Source organism: Microtus oregoni, unplaced genomic scaffold, assembly GCF_018167655.1.
Source record: "Microtus oregoni isolate MIOR12 unplaced genomic scaffold, Mior012 000025F_ref0000491, whole genome shotgun sequence".
In the NCBI taxonomy this organism is placed as follows: Eukaryota; Metazoa; Chordata; class Mammalia; order Rodentia; family Cricetidae; genus Microtus; species Microtus oregoni.
The window spans coordinates 9,694,794-9,717,567 of NW_024543084.1; the positions used below are offsets into that span (position 1 = coordinate 9,694,794).

Here is a 22,774-nt window from a genome sequence, read left to right on the forward strand (position 1 = left end):
GAGAAGGGCCACTCAGCTGCTCCCATCAAGAGGTCGCCAGCATTTCATACTGGAAAGGCTGCCTCACCAACAGGCATCAGAGCCCACTATGCAGTCAAGGGCCTCAGCCCACTCCTGACTATGGACACACTATTTCCTCTGACTTTTAAAAACGGTGGTTTTCAAAGTATTCTTGGCTCTGACTACAGAAGAACGGGGCATTTTTATTTTCAATCATCAACAGGCATTCCGTGGGGGCTGGCTTTGCTGGACCCAAAGTACTGGACCCCAGATTCTCCTGCCGTTCAGACTGCCATCTCTCTCCACTGGAATGCCAGGGGGCACTGGCCACCCCAGGGCCAGACAGCTCGAAGGCTAGACTCCCTGCTCACCCCCAGTGACTATATAAGGGCACTTTCAGGCCCCGTTGATCCCGCCTCATGCCCCGCCCCACCCCACCCCTGCCTGCTTCCCAGACACCAGTGAGGGGCGGGCCTAGAGCTGGAGGCCCTTCTGTGGCCGGATGCCCTCCTGGATGCCAGGCTTGAAGCAAGGAGGAGGGGCAAGATTCCTAAGAGCCCCAGCCAGCTCTTCCCCGGGGACCTGGAAACAACTCCAGAGAAAAAGCCTCCTTCTCCCTGGGACTGCACCAGCCTCCCCTTAAAGGGCCAGCAATATTCCCACCAGGGGTCTCACCATCCCAATAGCACAGGCCAGGCAGAGCCAGCCAGCTGGGAGACCTGGAGTGGGATCCAAACAGGGAGGGCCGCACAGCCTGGGGAGGGGGCAAAATCTCCAGTAATCTGATCTTAGGTTCCCAATCAAGCAGCTTCCCAGAACCCAGGCCCGGCACTGCAGACACCAGGGCAGGCAGGGCCCTGGGTCAGAGTCCGTTCTCCACTCTGCTCAGAGGACTCCCGGACTCCTGTCTGGGCAAGGGACAGGACTCCAAACAGAGGACTCAGAGACACCACTATGTTCATGGACCTGTAGTATGGAGACCCAGTCACAAGGGTCTCTGCTTCTAAAACCCAAACTTGCAAACTCAAAGCCAAGCCTGGCTCTAAGAAAGTGAGGACCGCAGGAGATGCCAACAGAGGCAGGCCTAGGGAAGAGTGAGAATTTGCTAAACCAGCAAAAGAGGTCGCCAGGATCTTTGCATTGAAGAGCAGGCCAGAGTAGTCACCTCAGGCCAGATCACAGGCTGCTTCTCCAGTGGTGGGGGCTCAGCCAGGGGTGGCAGAAGGCTGAAAGGAAAAGAAACCCAGGAGGCAGTAGCAGGGGAGGCTGTGGGCAGGGCTACCCACATCTGAGAAACCAAGTAGAGACTACCCTAGCTAAACTTCCCCCACCACCTTGTGATAACGTGGGACCAGACTCCTCACACTGCCTCAGAGAAGTATAAGGTAGAGGTAGTCTGGGAATAGTCCAGAAACTCCAGTTTTAGGGTGAGGGGAGCAGCAAGCCAGCTCTAAGCAGGTTCCTGTACCCCTCCATCACCTGACCACACCCAGGCAGCACCCTCATGGGGCCAGATGCAGGCAGCCTATACCTGCCAGGAGCAGCAAAAACCAGTATCCCAGGAGCTGGTGGTACCTGTCTCCAGCATCACTACAGGGCTCTGCTCCCTTCTCCAAGGCCTGGAGCAGGGTGTAAGAACACGCACCTGTGATATCAGGTTTTAGGAGGCCGGGGGAAGAGGGCTTCAAGGTCATCCTCAGCTACGTATTGAGTTCAAGGCTAGCCTGAACTACACACACTCAGTTTAAGACTCAGTCAAAAAAAAAAAAAAGCACAAAGCAAAAACAGGTCTCAAAGTCCACAGTTTCTTCAGCCCAGGGTGACCCCCTAGAGACACAGCCATGGGTACCAGCATCCACCCCCATTCCAACCAGCCAAAACTCCTCAGAGTTGGAAGGCAGCCTTTGTCATCCTGCGAAGCCAGGCCCAGTTTGAGGCCAGCATGGGCCAGACACAGCACATAAGCAGCTATCAAGGCAAGGGTGGGTACCAACAGTGAAAGCAGCATGCCCGGGGTGTGGGGTGTGGGTGTGGGGGGCGCACATCAAAGTCACTTTCTCAAATACGCTCCTTACGCTGGGGTTGTATGGCTTTGTGGCAGATGAGAGCAGGGACTGAGGCCTGACATTGGTTCATGGTCACTGGACCCAGAAACAGAACCCCCTCAGCAGCGCACCCCTACACCCAAGGTGACTTCAACCCCCTCTCCCCGCGCCCCTGTAAGCTCTCCAGAGAACTCCCTGGAAACCACCAGGCTAGAGAAGCAGAGCCCACAAGCCAGGGGGATAGGGTGGTTTCATGGGCTAGAGCGTGCAGAAAACAGGTCTAGAGAAGGGAGTGGAGGAAACACGGACAGCCAGAGCTGGCAGCCACCAGGTGCCATGTACACTCTAGGATCAAGGATGTCAGAGGCAGGGACTCAATTCTTGTTGAGGCAACCACAGCTCTCAGTTTCCGTCCCATTAGTGCTGGATCCCTATGCCGAGATCAGACAAGACCCTAGCGATCACATCGACACCCCCCCCCCCCACGCAAATCAGGCAGGAAGGACCTCTGTAGCAAACAGGGCCTCTGCGCACCAGCCATCTCACCACTTGAAACCACTGTCCTGAGAGGACAAATGTAGGCTCAAGAACTAGTCTGAAAAGGGGGCTTGGTGAGGCCAAAGTCCTGTACAAGCCTCTCTCCCAGGAAGAGGCATTCTGGATGCCCCACGCATAATGCCAGCAGTCCGTAATTCAGACTGATGGTGGATGCACAGCCCAGGAACAGCCTGGCGCTCAGCTCTTGCAGCACAAGCGTTTCTCTCTGATAGTGTTTCCCAGCACTCTAAATGGCTGCGAGCTCCGGGAATCAGCGGGGTTCAGATGCCAGGGTGCACACCCTTCACCCAGCACCATCCTGCCATGGGTATGACCACCGAGAAAAGATCTCTGGTCACTGAGAACTGACAAGTGACACTTCCTTCTACTTGTGCTAATTCCAACCAGCTGGCCCAAAGAACAAGGGACAGCTGCACCTGGATCTCACCTCTTTCCTTCATCTGGGCTCCAGGCGAGGTGCCACCCAATAAGGAAGTGCCATGGAGCATCCTTGAAGGAATGAGGAGTGAAGGACACTGGCGGATGGAGTGGGTGGCTCCACGTGCCTGGATAAAATTGTTGGAGGTTTGGGACTAGACAGAATGCCGGCTGTCCATCCCCTAGCTGAGCAAGCCTTGTCCCCTCAACTGTGAAATGAAAAGTCACAGCCAACTCTCCCAGGACATCATGAGGATTAAAGACCACACAACTGCAGAGCCCCACGGGACATCCTACCCTCATCTTTGGTCAAAATGGAAAAAAGGGAATAGCAGTCAAGAACTTGTAGGAGGAAGAGGACAGAAAAGGGAACCAGAGACAGGAGAGGAGGGTCAGAGAGCTGCACCTGGGAGGACCGGGACATGAACCTGCACATCAATTGCTCAGAAGGCTTTACTGGATCAAGAGCCCAGCCAGGCCACCAAGGATCATGACCCATCCCTCTCCACCCCTTTATTGGCTCGGCCGCAATATTTCGCAGAGCTACACCTAGCTAGTCTAGAGAGCCCTCCCAAAAAAACATCTCCATCGGGAAGCTCCAGTAAGAGGGAGCAGGGGGCAGTGGAAGTTGCCGGTGAAGTAAGCTCCAGGGAGCAGAATAGGGGAGCCCACATACCCTAGGGTTCAAAAAGCACCAGGAGGAAGATATCAGCAGTTAGCAGCGCTGAACAGATCTGCCCGGGGAAACGAACCCGGAGAAGGGCTAAAGCGACCCAGCTGACTCCCGCAAAATATGCACAGGAGGAGCAGGTACCGAGTCCCAGCCTAGGGTAAGAAGCCACTGAGACGCCCAATCTCACCTCCCCCAGCCCCAAACACCCCTAAGTTTTCTTGGAGAAGAGTCCGGAGACCTTAACAACTTTGCAGAGATGCAGAAACAGGGACAAGCCAAAAGCCCCCTCCCACCGCAGCGACCCCCAGTGTCTTCCAAGGTTGGAGTTATCACCAGAGAGAAAGGGAGGCAGTGACGACCCCTGCCCAACAACTGGCCCACCTAGCTAGAGAGGGCGGGCACGAGCCGAGTCTGATGCGCAGACGCGCTGCCTCTGACCTGGCCGGCCAGGAGGGGTGTGTCCCCTGTGCCCTGGCTAGGGGCCAGTGTCATCAGGGCTTTCCCTCCCGTCCAGAGCAGACCCGGGGTCTCCCGTGGCCAAAGGACCCCGGCGGGAAAGGAAGACGCTAGCGCTCCGGGAACCCCAGCTCTGGAGGGGCCGGGGCCGGGCTCTGGGCCGGGACAGCTCGGCGAGCCGGCCCTCTCCGCCCCGCTGCCCGCGCGCAGCTCCAGCGCGGCCCGCACCCCACTCGGCCGCGCCCCGGGCGCGCGGCGGGCACTGCGGCAGGCAGCGGGAGCGCAAGTTAGGCGGCCGCGCCGCGGAGTTTGCGGGAAGTGCGGGCGGGACGACTGGCCCGCGACGGAAACGGCGCGACACGCGCCAAGTTGGCCGTACCTGCGGGCACCCGGCCCGGTCCGGCCTGGGCAGCTGCGGCGCCGCCCGCGGCAGGAAGTGCTCCGGCGTCCCCGAGCTCCGGCGCCCGCGGACTTTCTTCGACCTCGCCCAGCACCGGCGGCCGCACCGCGGCGGGGGCGGGGCGCGGGGGAGGCGCCCGCGGGCTGTTTAAAGGGACAGAGCGCCGACGCGCGCGCGTACTCGTCGCCAGGTGGGCGCGGGAGAGGGAAGCCCAAGGGGGTCTGGTGGGAGATCACGACACCGAGAGTTGCTGCGCCAGCCTTCCCGAGCGCTTAGCGTCCGAGACTGCGCGAGGCACCAGAGGGGCTGGGATCAGCGGCCGGACAGGGGAACGACCTGGGGCGTCCGGTCCCAACCTCTTAATTCCCCGCGGCCGCGCTTACAAACCCACCAGTCTTAGGAAATCGCGTGGCCGAGCAACCTCGGAGCAAGTACCTCCAGGCGCGAGTACCTCCTGCAGTCTGGCGGAGACTAGAGTATTCCAGCCGGATGGGATCCAGGAGTGTAACAGCCCCTAGTCACCAGCAGCCGGGCCCTGTTCGCCCAAGGCCATACTCTAGTGACAGATCTGGTTTTAAGTCAAATGTCTAGAAATTAAGCCGGCCACACTCCTGAAAGTACCCAGGAGTCCCCTGTTTACCCCTCCCAACCTGAGTCCCTTTGTGCTCAGGCACCAGTGCCCTTTGAGGGTCACAGCCATCCTTGACCCCGTACCCACGTGGGTGGCGCCAGGAAAGAGGTCATGAACAAGGTCACTGGGAGGAAGAGCATTAAGTGAACAAAGTTGATCCATCCCTTCCCAAGACCTTGGCTGCTGGCTAAGGTCATTGGCAGGCATAAGCTTGCGGGGCATCCTGGACCCTGGCCTCAAGCTTAGTCCTTGCCTTGGTCAGAACTGACCCTTGACCTGGACTTGGCTTCAGTTCTGCCTCTAGAAAACACCTCCATCCCCAACCCCCACCCTGACAGCCCACTAGCTCATTCCCCTGTCTGCCCACCCAGAAGATGGCTATGGAACCTCAATCCTGGGCTTTCCCCAGAACCCCACTTCCATCTATCTAAATTTGGCCCCCGGTCCAAAGCCCAGCCCCACACTGCCAGCCTCTTTAGGGCCCTCTGATGTATTCAAGGAAGCTGGGGAGAGGGGCAAGAGTCTGCAGGCTGGAGACCTCTCAACCACACGTGACTGAGTTGGAGTTAACGTGGGCATGTAGGTAACGTGAGCATGTGAACCTGGCCGTGAATGAGCATCACTACCACCTGCTCCGCACAGGAGTGGGTGGAAGGGCTGGGTTCCCCTGAGGGGGGGAGCACGCCTGAGGCCCAAGCAGAAAATGGCAGCCATGGAGGATTCCTTCAGGCTCCTAACCTTAAATATCCTCTCCAGCGCCTTTAATTTCAGCACTTAGGAAGCAGAGGCAGGAGGATCTCTGTGAGTTCGAGGCTAGCCTGGTCTACATAGAGAGACTGTCTCAAAGAATAAAAAACCTCAGCTCCAGTACACCAGAAGCAATTCACTAGGCACCGAAGTCCTCCTGTCACCAGGGCTGGGTCACTGTGTACAGAAAGGACCCCCTATGTGGAGATGGTGCCAGGCACCCCTCACACTCCTAGTGTAAAGGGAAGCCATTCAGCTAGCACCTCGCAGTGTGCATGTTTGCTTTATTCTTTTAATTTGTAAATATTATTATTAACATTAGTATTTGGCAAAGCTAGAAATGAAATCTAAAACCCAGGGCTTCCTTGTGTTCTGGAGCACTGCTCCCAGCCCCAAAACATTTTCCTTATTTTTTTTATGTGCATTGATGTTTTGCCTTCACGTACGCCTATGTTAAGGATGTCGGATCCTGGAACTGGAGTTACCAACAGCTATGAGCTGCCACGTGGCTGCTGGGAATTGAACCCAGGACCTTTGGAAGAGCAGCCGGTGCCATCTCTCCAGCCCACAAAGCCTTTTCTTTAATGATATATTAGGAGACCACTAGGAGATGGCTTAGTCAATAAAGCCCGTGCTATGCACACATGAGGAGCTTGGTTAAAGGTACCCTAGACTCACAATAGAGGCCAATCAGGCATAGCTGGTGAAAACGCCACCCCGGTAAATAAAGTGGAGAGCAATCCAGATACCTAACGTCATCCTCCATCCTCCATATGTATGTGCACACATGTGCAGATGCCACCTGCACACACGTGTGCCTACACACATGCAAGCACACAGACAGACATGTGAAGAAAAAGACAACAGGTAGCAGTCATTCCCCGTGCGTACACGAGCCTTCGCTTGCCTCCGTGCACATTTTTAATGCAAGCATGAAGTATTTACAGATCCTAGCCTGGCCTGGCCTGTGCCAGTGCGCAGAACACGAGCACATTGCCTAATTCAATGTTGACAACAAACCTATGAGGTCAGCTCTCTTAATTCCTGTTTTATACATGAGGAGAATTCAGTTTAGGAGGAAGATGCAGGCCAGCTCAGGGCTCACTTAGTTCAGAACGAGGACTTAGCAGAGTGTGGCTTTTGCAGTGCCTCTCCTGAACTTGAGCAGGTAGAGTAAGACCCCCAGCAGGAGGCATGGGGGGGGGGCGTTTACAGCTTGCACACAGCTTGCCAGTCCAGCAGGAGGCTTTTACAGCCTGTCTGCCTCACAAACAACAAACTGTTAGGAAGTGCAGGGTCACCTTCAGCTGAGCCCTCAGGGTCTTCCTCCTTTTATTTGGAAAATAACAGCACGGGTTAAATTCTAAATAGCCTAGTGGGGTGTGGTGGTTCACGCCTTAATCCCAGCAGAGGCAGGTGGATCTCTAAATTCAAAAGGCAACCTGGTCTACAAAGTGAGATCCGGTACAGCCAGGACTGCTATCCAGAGAAACCCTGTCTCAAAATATGACAAATGCCAACAACAAAAATCTCCAAACAGGGGCTGGAGAGATGGCTCAGTGGTTAAGAGCATTGCCTGCTCTTCCAAAGGTCCTGAGTTCAATTCCCAGAAACCATATGGTGGCTCACAACCATCTGTAATGAGGTCTGGTGCCCTCTTCTGGCCTTCTGCATACACACAGATAGACTATTGTATACATAATAAATAATAAATATTAAAAAAAATCTCCAAACAAACCCTGCAGCCACAGAGATGGGGCCCTAAGCAGCCACACACCGAAACCATATCACAGGAAACTTTGTTTCCCTGACAATCCTGATAGCTTAGGAGCTCCTACCCCCAGGACCGAAGTCCCCAGAGGCCTGTGGGAGAACTCCAAAATTATAAGCAGAGCAAGATGTGGGTCTAAATGCCCAGGCCTAGGGTGAGAACTGCTTCCTTCCCTCCAAGACTTGTGTTATGGCTGCTTCCTCCATCCATGATGTTATGCAATGGAGACCATGTTCCCCTCAGAAGGGCTCTTCCCACCTTCTACACTATAGCCAGTATTGGCTTCACCTGCTGCACTTCTGGCCCACCTCAAGATCCAGGAGCAAGCAGCCCACCCAGGTGCTTGTGTCATGAATATATTTTACAGCCCTCCACCTCTACCTTTGAGCCCAGGATAGCCCACTCTCTTCCAGATAAGAGCAGGCCTTCCACCCTCCCAGACCCTCTCCAAATCCCATCTCACAAGGTCCTGTTGTTGTGACCAAGTAGCTGACAAGACCATCTTAGGCAGTTTAGCATAGTGGTGTGCACCTGTAAGCCCAGCACTGGGAGGCAAAGGCAGGCAGATCTCTGAGTTCGAGGCCAGCCTTGTCTACAGAGTGAGTTCCAGGACTCTGTTACACAGAGAAACCCTGTCTCAAACCCCCAAACCTCCTCCCAACACACATACACACGTACACACACACACACACACACACACAAACTCTCAGGTGAAAAAGGATTTATTTTCACTTACAGTTCAGGGATACTGTCCATCACACGGCAGGGAAGGCAAAGCGGCAGGAGGTCACTTGCTCACATTTCTGTGGGTCAGGAAGCAGACCTGGGGAATGTTCCCTTCCCCCCCCCATAGCACATTCCAACCCCAGGCTAGCACCACCCATGCAGCAGGGCCACCCACCTCGGAAGTTCTAGTCACACTGGGTTTTATATGGAATGTCTTTCACAGTGCTGAGCCTACTCTTGTTTGTGCCCCAGTGCCTTTGTTCCTGCTGTCATAAGAATTAGCTGTAAGGGCTGGAGAGATGGCTCAGTGGTTAAGAGCAGAGCATTGCCTGCTCTTCCAAAGGTCCTGAGTTCAATTCCCGGCAACCACATGGTGGCTCACAACCATCTGGAATGAGGTCTGGTGCCCTCTTCTGGCCTGCAGACATACACACAGACAGAATATTGTATACATAATAAATAAATAATAATAATAAAAAAAGAATTAGCTGTACCCAGCTACCCATTGCTGGGCACGTTTGCAAACATACTTATAATCATAGCACTCTGCAGGGAGAATCGGAAATTCAAGGTCATCTCAGCTACGTAGTAAATTCGAGGCAAGCCTGGGCTACATTGGCAAATGCCTTTAGTCCCAAAACAGGGACTAAAGAGGAGAGACAGAGGCAGATGGATCTCTGTGAGTTCCAGCCAGCCAGGCAATATAGTGAAGTCCTATCTCAAAACACACACACACACACACACACACACACACACCAAGCAACACAAGAGAAACAAAGGAAACTTATTCAATATGTCTACATTAGAGAAAGATAGGCCAAAAGAGGGAGACAGTGAGTCCCAAGACTATCTTCAGGGTGCTGACAGGTTCAAAAGGTATGCAGACTTCAGTATTCCTGGCCTTGTGCTTCTGCTCTGGTCCATCTTACAAGCTGGTCTGCTAAGTTGTTAATGTGTTCATTGTCTTTTGAACCTAGGGTTTCACATGTGCTGGTAAGTGCTCTACCACTGAGTTGTGTTCCCGGCCCTAATTTTTTTTATTGACTTTCTTTAGAAATATATAATTTATTTTTATTGTATTTGCATTGGTATTTTGCTACATATATGTTGGTGTAAGGATGTCAGATGTTGGAATTACAGACAGTTGTGAGGTGCCATGTACGTTCTAGGACTTGAACCCAGGTCCTACTAGGGAGAACAGTCAGTGCTCTTAACCACTGAGCCACCTCTCCAGCCCCTCCCAGGCCTAATTTGTTCATTGTCTTTAGGAGAGGGCAGTAATCTGTTCTGTGGGGCTTTGGAAGTCAAAGGGAATCTGTAGGAAAAGATCAAGGACAATAGGAGAACAATTTATGTCTTCAGCCAAATGAAGGAGACAGACAGCAAGTGAAGACACACAGACCAGGGCTTCATTTTGCTTTTGGTTACCTTGTGGGCCCACATGAAGTATCAATGCTTTTTAGCAGGAAGTTCAACTCCTCTTCTTCTTTTCCTTTTTTTTTGGGGTGGGGGAGGTGGGGGTGGGAGAGTTCTCTGTGTAACCCTGGCTGTCCTGAAGCTCACTTTGTAGACCAGGCTAGCCTCAAACTCACGGAGATTCGCCTGCCTCTGGCCTCCCAAATGCTGGGATTAAAGGCTTGAGCCACGAAACCACGATAATTTTGGTGAATTTCAGGTCAAGCGTGCCCCATCATACCAGGATTATTTTGGTGGTGGAGATCAAGCCCCGTCTTTGTACAGGCCAGGCCAGCACCCTACTAACTGAGCCATATCCTTAGCCCCAAAGCAGCTTATAAACGCCTATTTCCCCTGCATGAAAGAGTCACAAGGGCTGCGTGGCACTCCACGTCCCTGCTTGACCTACATACACAGGTACAGGCCCCCGTTTGTCCACTGTCTCATTGCTGGCTGCAGCAGCCCACGGAGTCTGCAACATGAGAGCCTGAGGCTGTCTGTCTCCTTGTCCTGGGAACTACCTGGGGACATGAGGGGGGTGGTTTGCCAGCAGAAGAGGAATAGATCCCTTTGTCCCTGTCTGAGTTCTGGCACCTCTAACTGCACTAGGTGCCCAGGGTGTCTTGTCAATAGGGCTAGACCCCCTTACATGGGCCTTTGCCTGAGCTGCTTGGTCAGCCGAGAAGGCTATACACCCCAACAGTAAGCCCACCGGAGTTCCCTCAAACTGGCTGGCTTGTAACACCCAGGAATGCAAGTGGGCAAAGGCTGTTCTCAGCAAGACTGACCCAGAACACGAGGAGGGACCTCACTCCACCACCTCGCTGGGGACCCAGGCTGCAGCCTCACCAGAGCACAATTCTGCTGGTCAACTGTGGACATCAGCCCACATTTGTCTTCACTCTGAGCCCAGAGCCTGGGTATCCAGCTCAACTGGCAGGCTACACAGACTCAAACCAAAGGAAGATGCTCTGAGGTGTGTGGGCGGAGCCTCTCCTACTGAGCCGCCCACAAAGGTTCTTGCCCTTCCCCTGCCTTGAATCCAGTCTCTTGGCAGTTACCGGTTAATGGGTATGGACTCTGGTTGGGGCCACAGGCCATGTTTCTGGCCCCTGCCCAGGTTCTACTTCAAACAGGAAGTTCACCCTGACTGACTGAGCACCTGGGGCCTCCAGTACCTTTGAATGTCATTTCTGGGATCGATGCTGAGTCCAACAAGTCAGCCTTGGCTCTGAGGCCAGACACCGATCACTTCTAGGAGGCTCATGTCCACATCAGGTACTCATCTCTGTGGCGAACAGGAATGGGCTGGCTCAGAAGGCAGGAAGCTGGTGATAGGCCCCCGAGTTCCAGCCCCAGTACTCAAGGGCCTCATGAATGAGGCAGATCCTGCTGAACCCATGTGGGAAGGGCTTTAGGTGCCTATGTTTCTGCCTGTCCTGCAGACAGATGCAGGTGCTGGGGAAGAGGATGGCATGTGACACCTGAGGTGTGTGTGTGTGTTCTTGTTCTGTCCCTCCTGTGTCTAGTGACTTTCTATCTGGCTTCCACCTTCTCCCTAGCCTGCCACCTGCTAACCACATTGTCCTTAGCGGCCACAGGACCTTTGTACCTGTGACTCCTCTGAGATAGAAAGTGTTGTCTTCCCACTCTGACAGCTGAATTCCAGTCATCTTTCAAGCCTGGGTGACAGATGGTTATGTGACGGTTTCCCTGAGATGGAAACGTTTTATCCTTGAGGGCAAACTCATCAAGCCAAAGGGTAAACAGTTCAAAACAGCTTGAAGAAGTCCCTGAAACCGATCAGATTCACTAGGCCCCCTTCCTCACATGAGTAATCAATAAACTCCCGAAGAGTCACTCTCAAAGCAGCAAAGAAGACTCAGACAGACCTGCCTGGAAAAGCAGCAACCAGCCAAACTGCCAGAAGAGGTTTAGAACAACCGAGTCATTTGGAAGGGACATTCTCCCACTTGCAGGCAATGCAGTGTGCTCCAGGTTCCCAGCTTCTGTGAGCTGTCACCCATGCTGGGGTGGACTTTGGTGATGCAGCTGTCTTTGAGTCATGTCTGCTCCTGTAAGTACCCCCTCTCCCACATTCCTGTAAATAACCCCAATAAAACTCATTGGTTCACTATGTTGGACTTTGGTGGTATCTGTCATGGTCTCCTTATCTGGGGTGAGAAGATGTGTGTGTTGTGTCTCCCCAGGAAAAGTCTTGTCACCCAACACAGGTCCTCGGGGAAAGTGTCCTCAGTACTCAGCTAGTGCTCGGCGGCAGCAGCAGCAGCAGCCACAGCCGCCCCCTTCCTGGGACTGAAGGGTCAGGAGCTGCCACTTACTGAAGGCACAGAATCTATTCAAGTTCTATGACTGTGGGACTTAGATTCTGAGTCCAGAATAAAGGTGGCCTGGGATTCTGCAGGCCAAGGCCTTCCCTGCCGACGGGAAGAGATGATGGGCACCACAGATGGGGGCTATAAGAAAACAGGGCTTCTGTGAGGAGCTTCTTGTGGACTTCTGTTCCAGGAGAGAAGATCGACCTTTGAATAGAGTGTATAAGGGTTGGGGAGACAGTGTACAGGTTGGTACAGTGCTTGCCAACATGCACAAACGCCTGGATTCTATCCTCAGCCCTGCGTAAATGGGGTATGGCACACACTGCAACACTGGCATTTGGGAAGTGGAGACACTAGGACCAGGGATTCATGCCATCCTCAGCTTCAGAGTGAGTTCAAGGCCAGCCTGGTCTACAGAGTGAGTTCCAGGGCAGCCAGGACTGTTAACACAGAGAAACCCTGTCTAAAAAAACCAAAAAGAAAGAAGGAAGGAAGGAAGGAAGGAAGAAAGAAAGGAAGGAAGGAAGGAAGGGAAAGGAAGGAAGGAAGGAAGAGAGAGAGAGAGAGAGAGCAAGCAGCAATCCCCTGGGAGTGGGGTGGTGGTAGCACACACCTTTAATCCCAGCTCTTGGGAGGCAGAGGCAGGTGGATCTCTGTGAGTTCAAAGCCAGCCTGGTCTAGAGAGTGAGTTCCAGACAGTCTCCAAAGCTAAAGAAAGAGAAACCCTGTCTCAAAACCCCACCTCCCAAAAATGAAATTCCCTGACAGACTCTCCCCATTAATGCACGACGGGTGACCTTATAACCCAGCAGCCCTTCCTCCGAGTGAGCACCCAAGACAGGTGAAAGCGAGGAGTTGGGACAGACAGCAGTGACAGAGAGCCTACCTACCTATAATTAGATAAAATAATTTTAAATAAATAAATAAAAGCAGGTGTCAGTGGGATTACTTGCACACACGTCTATATATCGGCATATCAAACAATGGTGGGAGCAGCAGCCAGGAATGAGGGCCAGTGGATAAGTGTCAAGGGGTCCATCCACACAACACAGCCTCCTCAGCCTCAGCAGGGAGGAGGTCTGCCACTTGCCACCCCAGGGATTGACTCTGAGGATCACACGCTGAGAAGTGAGCCATTCCCAAAAGGTTATATCCTGTGAGCCTCCACTCTGGTGAGGTCCCCGGAGTCCTCAGATCCATGGAGACCAAAGGAAGAGAGGATGGGATGAGGAAAGGGCAGCCAGGGTTTGAAAAGAGGCAGTAGCCACAGGAATGGGGTCTGGTGACCTCTGCCTAGCAGTGTGACTTAGCTCAACACGTTGGGCTCTCAGAAACCACTGAGATGGTGCAGTCTGTGTTGGGTTTCACTATCACCCCAAAAGTGCCCTGCAGACACCAAGAGGAGGGGCAGGAGTGGGGCATTTCTGGTTCCCACTGCGGAGGTTAGGTGCCCCGTGCTGTGGCTAACTCAACAAGTCAAGCCCTTCCTGGAATATATGGGCAAGGTGTTGGGAAACGGCTGCTCATGGCAACTGTCCCCTTGTCCCCAGGGCAGAAATTTCTCCTTGCATCTCTATTAATTTATTTGACTTCTAATTTTTGTTTTTTGACAAGGTTTCTGTGTGTAGCTCTTGCTATTTTGGAACTTGCATGTAGTTTAAGCTGCCTCAAACTCACAGAGATCCACCTATCTCTGCCTCCCAAGTGCTCTATTAAAGATATGTGCCACCAGTTTGTTATCTCTTGATTATCGGTTGACGGATAGACATGTGGCAGGCAGTCTACCCTAAAAACCACGCACACCCAGCTGTTCTGGACGCACACACTCCTTTTATCCTTTTGATTCACCTCTCAGACCAGGGCACCGTGTCCTTGACCTCAGCTCCTGCTACATTGGCTTAGGTCTGGAAATTTGCCTCGAAGAACCAGAGATCTTAGAGTCCCTGAGAAGGTAATGTCAGAGTCAGCTGGCCTGCAGTTCACCCCAACCCTGCCTGGGCCCCGTTTCATTTCATTCACTTGGCATCATTCCATCTACCCCTCAGTCTCACTGAAGGCTAAGCCCGGGTGAGCACTACAGGCCTGGTCCCCCAGTACTTGCAAGCCTGGTGGCCCAGATGGCCCTGCCTGCTTGTGAGCTGGCGGCTTGGTGGAGCAGGTGAACAGCAGAATCAGCCCACTGCTCACTCTAATAAAAGAACCCCACCCACTTCACCAGTGAAATTCTGAGAGCAGAATCAGGTCCATCTAAGCCTCAGCCGTTCCCTCCACCTCTCCTTCTGCAGGAAAGCTGTGTAAGGCCTTTGTTTAGCAGTCAGATGTAGCTAGAGCCTGGAATAAAAATGTGAGCTTATTCACCTGGCTGGGCTCCTAAGAAGCCCTCACATGGGTAGCTTCTGTGAACCCTGTGACCACCCACTGAGATACTCCTGACTGTAGGAGCCTGAGTCACGGCACCAACCAGCCAGGGAAATTGAATTGTACCCTGTTCCCCTCTGTTTGGTCCAGGCACAAGCAATGCGGACTGTGTTGAAAGCTGGGGAAGTTCATCATAGTCTCGGACAGGCTGACACTGGGGCTGGGCATCTGCCAAATGCTGGAGTCCTGCTCTGTGGTGGTTTGAATGACCCCCATAGGCTCATATATTTGAGTGCTTAGTCATCAGGGAGTGGCTCTACTTAGAAGGATGAGGAGGTGTGGCCTTGTTGGGGTAGATGTAGCCTTGTCTGAGGAAGTGTGTCACTGGGGAAAGACTTTGAGGTGTCAGAAGCTCAAGCCAGGCCCAGTGGCTGTCTTCCTGCTGCCTGTCTATCCAGATGTAGAACTCTCAGCTAATTCTCCAGCAGCGTGTCTGCCTGCATGACACCATGCCCCCTGCCATGATGACAATGGAGCAAACCTCTGAAACCATAAGCCAGCCTCAATTAAATGCTTCCCTTTACCAGAGTTCTGTGATCATGTTGTCTCTTCACGGCACGAGAACACTAAGACAGGCTCCGTCCATATACCACACGTGTGCTTGGCCCCACCATTGGGCCTGCCATGCAGATGCTCACAGAGTCCCTGTTGAACCCACAGCCCAGCGTTAGTCCTGAAAGGGTGTGACCAGGAAGACACAGGTGGGCTTTCATCATCGTCATCCTCAGAGTTTGGGGCAGGGACATGTGTGGGCTCCTAGCCAAGAGAGCTTGGATCCCTTCTGCAGGAGAAAACTGGGTGAGTATTTTGGTTTCTTGTCATTGCTGCAGAGCCCGTGACTCCCTCTGCTCAGGAATTAGGGCAGGACGGTTTTGGTTTCTGAATGCTTCCCCTCCATTTAAATTGGATGCTCTAATCTCCTTCCTCTTTTGTCCTAAATTTCCCTCCACTGCTCAGTGCAGCTGCTTCACAGCTGTTGCCTCCGGCTTTGGAGGAGGCTGAGGGTCGAGCTGGTTGCAAGCAGTCATCTTCCAGGAGGGACAACAGAGCCCCAGATAAATCCTGGCCGGAGGGTATGGCACTTTAGGTGTTAACTGTATACCCTTTGCTGGCCATAGTGGGGAAGAGCTGGACATATTGTTTGCAGAAAGAAGTCCAGACAGGTCAGCAGCTAGGTCTGACACCGTCATTCAGAAAGTGAGCACAGAAGGCCTGTCTCCTGCCAGGCCTGGGGACGCCAGAAACAACAATCCATTCATGTGCTTGCTCACTGTTCATTCAACAATTGGCCACTGAGTTCAAGGCCAGTGCTCAGAGAGCAGGTCTGGCGCTCTCTGCAGGGTTACTCCTAGAGACTCTGGCCTACAGGACGCAACCTAAGGGTAAGGAAGGCTCAGGAATGTGTTTGTGCCACTCAGTTCCTCTGATCCTCCCAGCCTCATATGGTACCCTGAGGACTACCAAAAAAAGTGGATCTGAAATAATCCCATCCAGGCCTCCACGGAATGGGGCTATAGGCTGTGGGATAGCCTTTGGCTCACTTAGGATGCTCCCTGCAGCCTTGGTCCTGCCTCCTGTTCCCTCCCCTTATTTCACTGGTCCTGGAGCAGACAGTGGCTAAGTGTGGGAAGGCGTGGAAAGAACACCTGTCTGCCCTCTATTTACCTTAGACCTTGTCTCTGGCAGGACTGCCATCTGGGTTTCTTCTAGCCATCAAAACATCTAGAAGGAGTAGAGAACAGCCAAATCGAAATGAGAAACAGAATCGTGGAGATGGTGCCTGCATGCCTAGCACTCACACTGACACACCTCTGCACCAACAAACACATGACAGGCACGCACCTGCTGGCAGGGATGGGCGTGGGGTTGAGGTGTCAGCCTGCAGATGCTGTGGCCGGTGCCACCAGCGATGGTGGTGTTCAGGGGGTGCCTTGCGTATTACAGAGCCAGGAAAACAGCCAGGGTTATCACAGCACAATTCGAAAAACACACAAATAATTCATGTTATTATGATGTCATAGAGCTGTAAATAATGAATTTTCACTAATGCTGGGCTTCCTCATTCCCCAGGCAGGCGGCAGGCGCAGAGCAAAGCCTGAAACAGCTGGGACTGGGAGAGACACACATGGAGCTCCCATACTAGCCTCGTCTAAGTAACAACCGCGTTCCCCACAGAGGCAAGGAGGGAGAGGCCATGCTGGCTGTGCCTACTGGATAGACTAGAAAGCCCAGCAGGCTGGCCCAACACACAGCCTAAAGTTACTGGGACTGTCTGGAAAACTAGCTTAAGCTGCCTAGTACTTCAGGCTGTACCTTGCTCAGAAACTCTGATGCTGGTCTTCCGGGGGTCCATCCTTGGCTGCACACAAAGATCACCACTCGACTATAGCATCCACACTAAAACCTGAGCAGACTGCTTCAGACTGAGAGTGGCCACAGGGCAGGATGCTACCTGCTTGTCCAGAGGGTAAGGGACCTGCAGGAGTGGCGGGGCACACAGCCACGCCCCTGATGGTGCTCTCTCCATACATCATCAGCTAGCTACCTGGTGGGTCCCATTTCTGGTGCCTCCACGGGTGCCACCATCAGAAGCCTGGACTTGATTGATCTCTGCATGAATATTCATGCAGCAGCCGGCAGGACTGTCATTAATATTCCACGAAAGGGGAAAGAATACCTGTCCTCATTTAATGAGTGGGGAGTGAGGTCAGTCTGAAGCTGATGACTGCTGTGTCCATCTCTGGGCTTCCAAGCTTGACAGGGTGTCCATCTTGCCCCCACTCCCACCCCCACCCCACACTCCCACAGGTGACCCAACCTGTCACAGTTCCTGCCTGTCTTACTGGCCATGCCCCCCTGACCAATCCAGCTCTCTCTTTCTGCCTCTGGCCAGCCTCACCTGACCCTTCAAAGCCCTGGCTCTTTCCCACCCTGCCCGTAATACTCACCTGCACCAGTAGCCCCATGGTAACAGGATACCAAGTGCGGTGTATCAGCTCATCAAACTTGATTCTAGGTCCCCTTTCTCAAGTGGCTGGCACAGCTGTGCCCCTAGACATGGTCCGGGATCCACACAGTCTCCCCTGTCCTGTCCAGGGTCCACAGTTAAGACACAACTCCGGGCTGCAGCAAGACCAGCTACAAGCTAGACTTCCAGAGAAGAGGGTACCTGCTTCAATCCCTCCCTGCTCTGTTCCTGATAATACGGGAGCCTCTGGGGCCGCAGCGTCTGTCTTGTGCTGGCTAGTCTGTATGTAGCTCAGGATGGGATACCCCTCCCCATCCTGGGAGATGGCCACAGTTGGCCCCACCAGAGATGGACAAGAACTCTACCCCAGACCCTGGCTTCTGAGAAACTGGCTGTGTTGGGGGTGTGCTGGGGAAGTAGAGGCTGTTTATTTGGAACAGGATGAGAGTTTCCACTGTACCAGAGGTCCCAAAGCACAGCTCAACGGCACCACACGGGCACCTCCCCTCACGGGGGCCGTGGCACCCTCCTATGGCTGCTCTTCTGCAGGAGACTGGAACAGCACTGCCAAGGAGGGGGAGCTGGACAGGGAGAGAGGGAGGGATCACCTGGCAGTCTGTGCCCTTCAGTCTGCCACCCATCCCCAGGCGCAGTGCGGCCCACACAACTCTGCCCAAGGCCCCATGTGACACAGCTGCCAACAGGCCCGGGCAAGCTGCCTGGCAGAGCGGGGGAGGGGCACTGGGCCCCGGATCGCTGAATCAGCTGCGCTGGACCATCCAAGCCTAGGCAAGGCTGCTGCTGGGGGGCAGCTGCCTCTTTTGGGAACTGTTGGGGAGGCATGCCAGAATGCTGGGATTTCCGGAAAATGGCCCCTGCTTGCTTCAGTCCGGGACTGTTACTTCCTGGGAGCTAGTGCCTCTAGGGGAGGGAAGGCTTCTTAGTAGGGCCAGGCAGATGGGGACCCTTCTTCCCGAACAAGACCAAAAACGGAGAAGAGAAAGACACCCTGGCTGCTGTGGATCCAGCACGTTTCCGTCCCCACAAAACGCTGACTCAGCATGCGAAGGCGCTGCTGGCTCCCTCCCCCTCACTCGCTGGCAGGGACAGGGCCTTCCCAAGGTCAGGGGACGTCAATAACTGTGCAGCTGAGACTGGCAGCACAGGGTTATGCTCTGGGTTGCCCCTGCCATCCTTGCTGAGTAGGGACCATCTGGCTCCCTTCCTCACACCACCCTGGGAAGGTCACAGGTCCTGTGTTGGTTTGGGTCTCCACCAGGGACAACAGGAACTGCTACTTGGTACAGGAGCAGCGAATGGGAGCCTCTAGTCCATCCCAAGTCTTGGGGCCTTGCAGCACCTGGCTTCTTATTTCTAGAAATTCTCCAGCCACACGGCACCCTTCTTGTCGTCACTCGCCCTCTGCTGGCTTCTTGGCTCTGATCCCATTTGCTACTGAGGGAGACTATTATATATATATATATCCTCTCCCCAGGATTGTAGGTGACACACAGTGACCCCTTCCCTGTACCTCACATGAACTAGAAAGAACCCGAGTCATGGGGAGACAGCATTGGCTTCAGCCTTTCCTTCTGTATCGCTCACCCCTGGCTGAGCTTTCCTACTGCAGCCTGCTCACCTCCACTCCTCCTTCCTTGGCCCTGGCTCCCAACCATCCTGCCCAGGGACGAGCCCCCAGGTCTTCATGGGACAGTCCCCTCTACCTTGGATGTCCCTTTCTTGTTGGTGTGGACCAATCATATATTGCCACCCTCCACAAAGACCCAGAACCCAGCCCTTGTCTCTCAAATTAACATCTGGCCACCTGAGACTGCTGGCCAAGTGCTGTCACTGGGTCCCCTGAGCCAGCTCTAGACTGGGCAGCCCTGCCAACCTCAGAACAGTCCTAGCAGGTGACTGAACTCCTATCCTTCATGCCTCTCCTTTCCCACCACCCACCGGGTAGCCAGCACTCCTTGCCTACCCTTCTTTACAAAGCCAGGTCACAAGGTCAGCCTGGAAGCTGTCCCCGTTGTCTTTTTTACCTCATATGCAGCATGGGCTCAGGGTGGCAGCAGCTGACCAGATGGGCAGCTTTGTCAGTGTTGATCCAGCCACTGAGGACTTCTGTGGGCAGGTACATTGTATCTGTGTCCAAGGCTGGCCCATCACTTCTCCTACTTCCCCTGTCCTCAGCTCCCCCTGCCCTGCCCTACAGCAGCTGGGTCGTCCCCCCCCCTTTTTTTTTTTTTTGTAGCTTTGGAGCCTGTCCTGGAACTAGCTCTTGTAGCCCAGGCTGGCCTCGAACTCACAGAGATCCGCCTGCCTCTGCGTCCCGAGTAATGGGATTAAAGGCATGCACCACCATTGCCCGGTCATTCCCATTTTTATACTCCGAAGTAGTGCCTTTATAAACAAACTAATCTGCTCAAAACAAGACATTTAGAAGAATTTCAGGCCTGGGGAGTAGTCCTAACGTGTCTCTCCACCCTGAAGAAGCAGAGTTACTACTGGAGTTTCTTGGGTTATGCTTCAAAATGCTGCCTTCTCCAGGACCTGGCTTATGTGTCTGATGGAGGAAGGTCATTGGCTAATAAAGGAACTGCCCTGGCCCATTTTATTGGTTAGAGGATAGGTGGGAGGAGTAAACAGAACAAAATGCTGGGAGGAAGAGGAAGTGAGCTCAGAGACTTGACAGCTCTCCTCTTGGGAGCAGACGCCTGAGAGAGACGCCATGCCCCGCTCCCGGCATGAAGCTCAGTCGGTAGAGCATGGGACTCTTAATCCCAGGGTCGTGGGTTCGAGCCCCACGTTGGGCGCCATATGAAGTAGTAAGGGCAGCGGCGGGGCTGCATCCCTGGCACCCCAGCCGCCTGCCCGGCTAGCTTATGCCCGAAATAACAACACACAAACTGTATTCATTTAATCACTGCTTGGCCCTTTAGCTCTAGCCCTTACTGGCTAATTCTGTTATCCCGATCAACCCATCTCTAATAATCTGTGAGCACCGGTCTTACCGGGAAGATTCTAGCCTAGTCCATCCTGGGTCGGAGCTTCATGCCGGGAGCGGGGCATGGCGTCTCTCTCAGGCGTCTGCTCCCAAGAGGAGAGCTGTCAAGTCTCTGAGCTCACTTCCTCTTCCTCCCAGCATTTTGTTCTGTTTACTCCTCCCACCTATCCTCTAACCAATAAAATGGGCCAGGGCAGTTCCTTTATTAGCCAATGACCTTCCTCCATCATGTGTCTGTTGCTAAGAGCAATCACCAGCCTTCCTCAGACAGGTTGCAGCCCCAGATATAGCTCAAAACATCACCTAGGGCCTCAAGGCCAACACACTCAAAAACAGTGCTAATGTCCAGGTAATGTGACCCACAGGCCCATCCTGCTGAGCAGGGAAGCCAGGAGTTACTTCATAACTCTGAAGTGCCAAGAGGGCTCTGGGCTATCAAGAGGGACTAGCTCAACCAGGCTCTTTCAAGGCCCATGGCACACTAGGAAGCCATGGCTTCCAGATCCTGGAGCAGGTTAATACCTCTATTGTGCCAACCACTGGCCCTCGGGTACCTGTGATCTGAGCAACTCGGTTCTTAGTAGTCATGTTCCCCGTGCTCAGTGGCCCAGTAGCCCGACAGGGAAATGATGATGGTGTCCACTCAAACAAGGCCTTTCAACTTGATTTCTTGTTCTTCCCAGCAAAGGGACAACGGGGAACACTCTAGGGCTTTGGGCGAGACTAAGCGAAAGCCACTTGTCTGTTACAAGTTCAGCTCTGGGTTCCATCCCCAGCACTGTAAAACCAACCATACAAACACTCCGAAGCCACAGAAAACAAAGCAGGCCCAGAAAATTCCTGGAAAAAATGTGTGTCTCCTCTGATTCAGTGAGTGGCTTAGGGGGCTACTGTCATTGCATAGCTACCCTCGCCATGCCTATCTGCTACTGAGCCCAGCTTTGGATTCTTTTTTTTTTTTTTTTTTTTTTTGGGAGGGGGGTTTTCGAGACAGGGTTTCTCTGTGGCTTTGGAGCCTGTCCTGGAACTAGCTCTGTAGACCAGGCTGGTCTCGAACTCACAGAGATCCGCCTGCCTCTGCCTCCCGAGTGCTGGGATTAAAGGCGTGTGCCACCATCGCCCGGCTGGATTCTTGATAAGTGTGCCTGGGCAGCCATGCCAGGACTATCTCTCAACATGACTTTACCTGGGCCAGAAGCCCCATCCATACCAAGCTCCAGCCCTGGTCTATGAAGCTAAGTTCCCCCTCCTCTTGGACAAAGGAATTGCAATTTACTTTTATTAAAAAACTACAACTTGCTAGGTGTGGTGGCGCATGCCCTTAATCCCAGCACCTGAGAGGCAGAGGCAAGTGCATCTCTCTGAGTTCAAGGCCAGCCTGGTTTACAAAGCTGGTTCCAGGATAGCAGCTAAGGCTGTTACACAGAGAAACACTGTCTTAAAAAAAACCACACATACACACACACACACACTCACACAAAACAACAAACAAACAAAACCCCCTAAAACTCGGGTGTGGACTTGCTGTTGTATTCATTTCCAGCACTCAGGAGGCAGAGGCAGGTGGATCTCTAACTTCGAGATCCATACACCTGCCTGTCTCTGCCTCTTGAATGCTAAAATCAAACGTGTTTGCTTCCCTCGCTTGGCTGAGACCCTATCTCAAAATACAAAACAAAACAAATGGCCCAAACAAGATGCAAGGCTGGAGAGATGGCCTGTTAGAGTGTTAGAGTATTAACTGTTCTTCCAAGGTGCTGGATTTCTTCCCAGCACCACGGGGGGGGGGGGGGGGGGCTCACAACCAACCAATTCCAGAGTGATCTATTGCCCTCTTCTGGCCTCTGCAGATATCAGGTCATACATGATATACATACATACATGCAGGAGAAACACTTATAGACATAAAACAAAAAATCTTTTTAACACACACACACTGCTGGTCGGTGGTGGCACACACCTCTAATCCCAGCACTCGGGAGGCAGAGGCAGGCAGAGCTCTGTGAGTTCGAGGCCAGTCTGGTCTACAAGAGCTAGTTCCAGGACAGGCTCCAAAGCTACAGAGAAACCCTGTCTAGAAAAACTAAAACAAAAACAAACACAAACACACAAACACACACACAAAACAAGCCCCAAACTGGACATGGTAACTCATGCTGA

At 53.3% G+C, this 22,774-nt stretch overlaps 1 protein-coding gene across 2 annotated transcripts in view; it reads right to left on the bottom strand.

Moving 5' to 3' along the window:
• Positions 1 to 4,631, bottom strand: part of Nacc2 (NACC family member 2) — a 69,297-nt gene extending 64,666 nt beyond the window's left edge. The window contains exon 1 of one of the 2 annotated variants that reach the window (XM_041674455.1): positions 4,529 to 4,631. The gene's annotated coding sequence lies outside the window, so the exon portion shown is untranslated. The remainder of the gene's footprint in view (positions 1 to 4,528) is intronic. The other variant, XM_041674454.1, reaches the window with a different exon arrangement.
• Between the last annotated feature and the right edge of the window lie 18,143 nt (positions 4,632 to 22,774).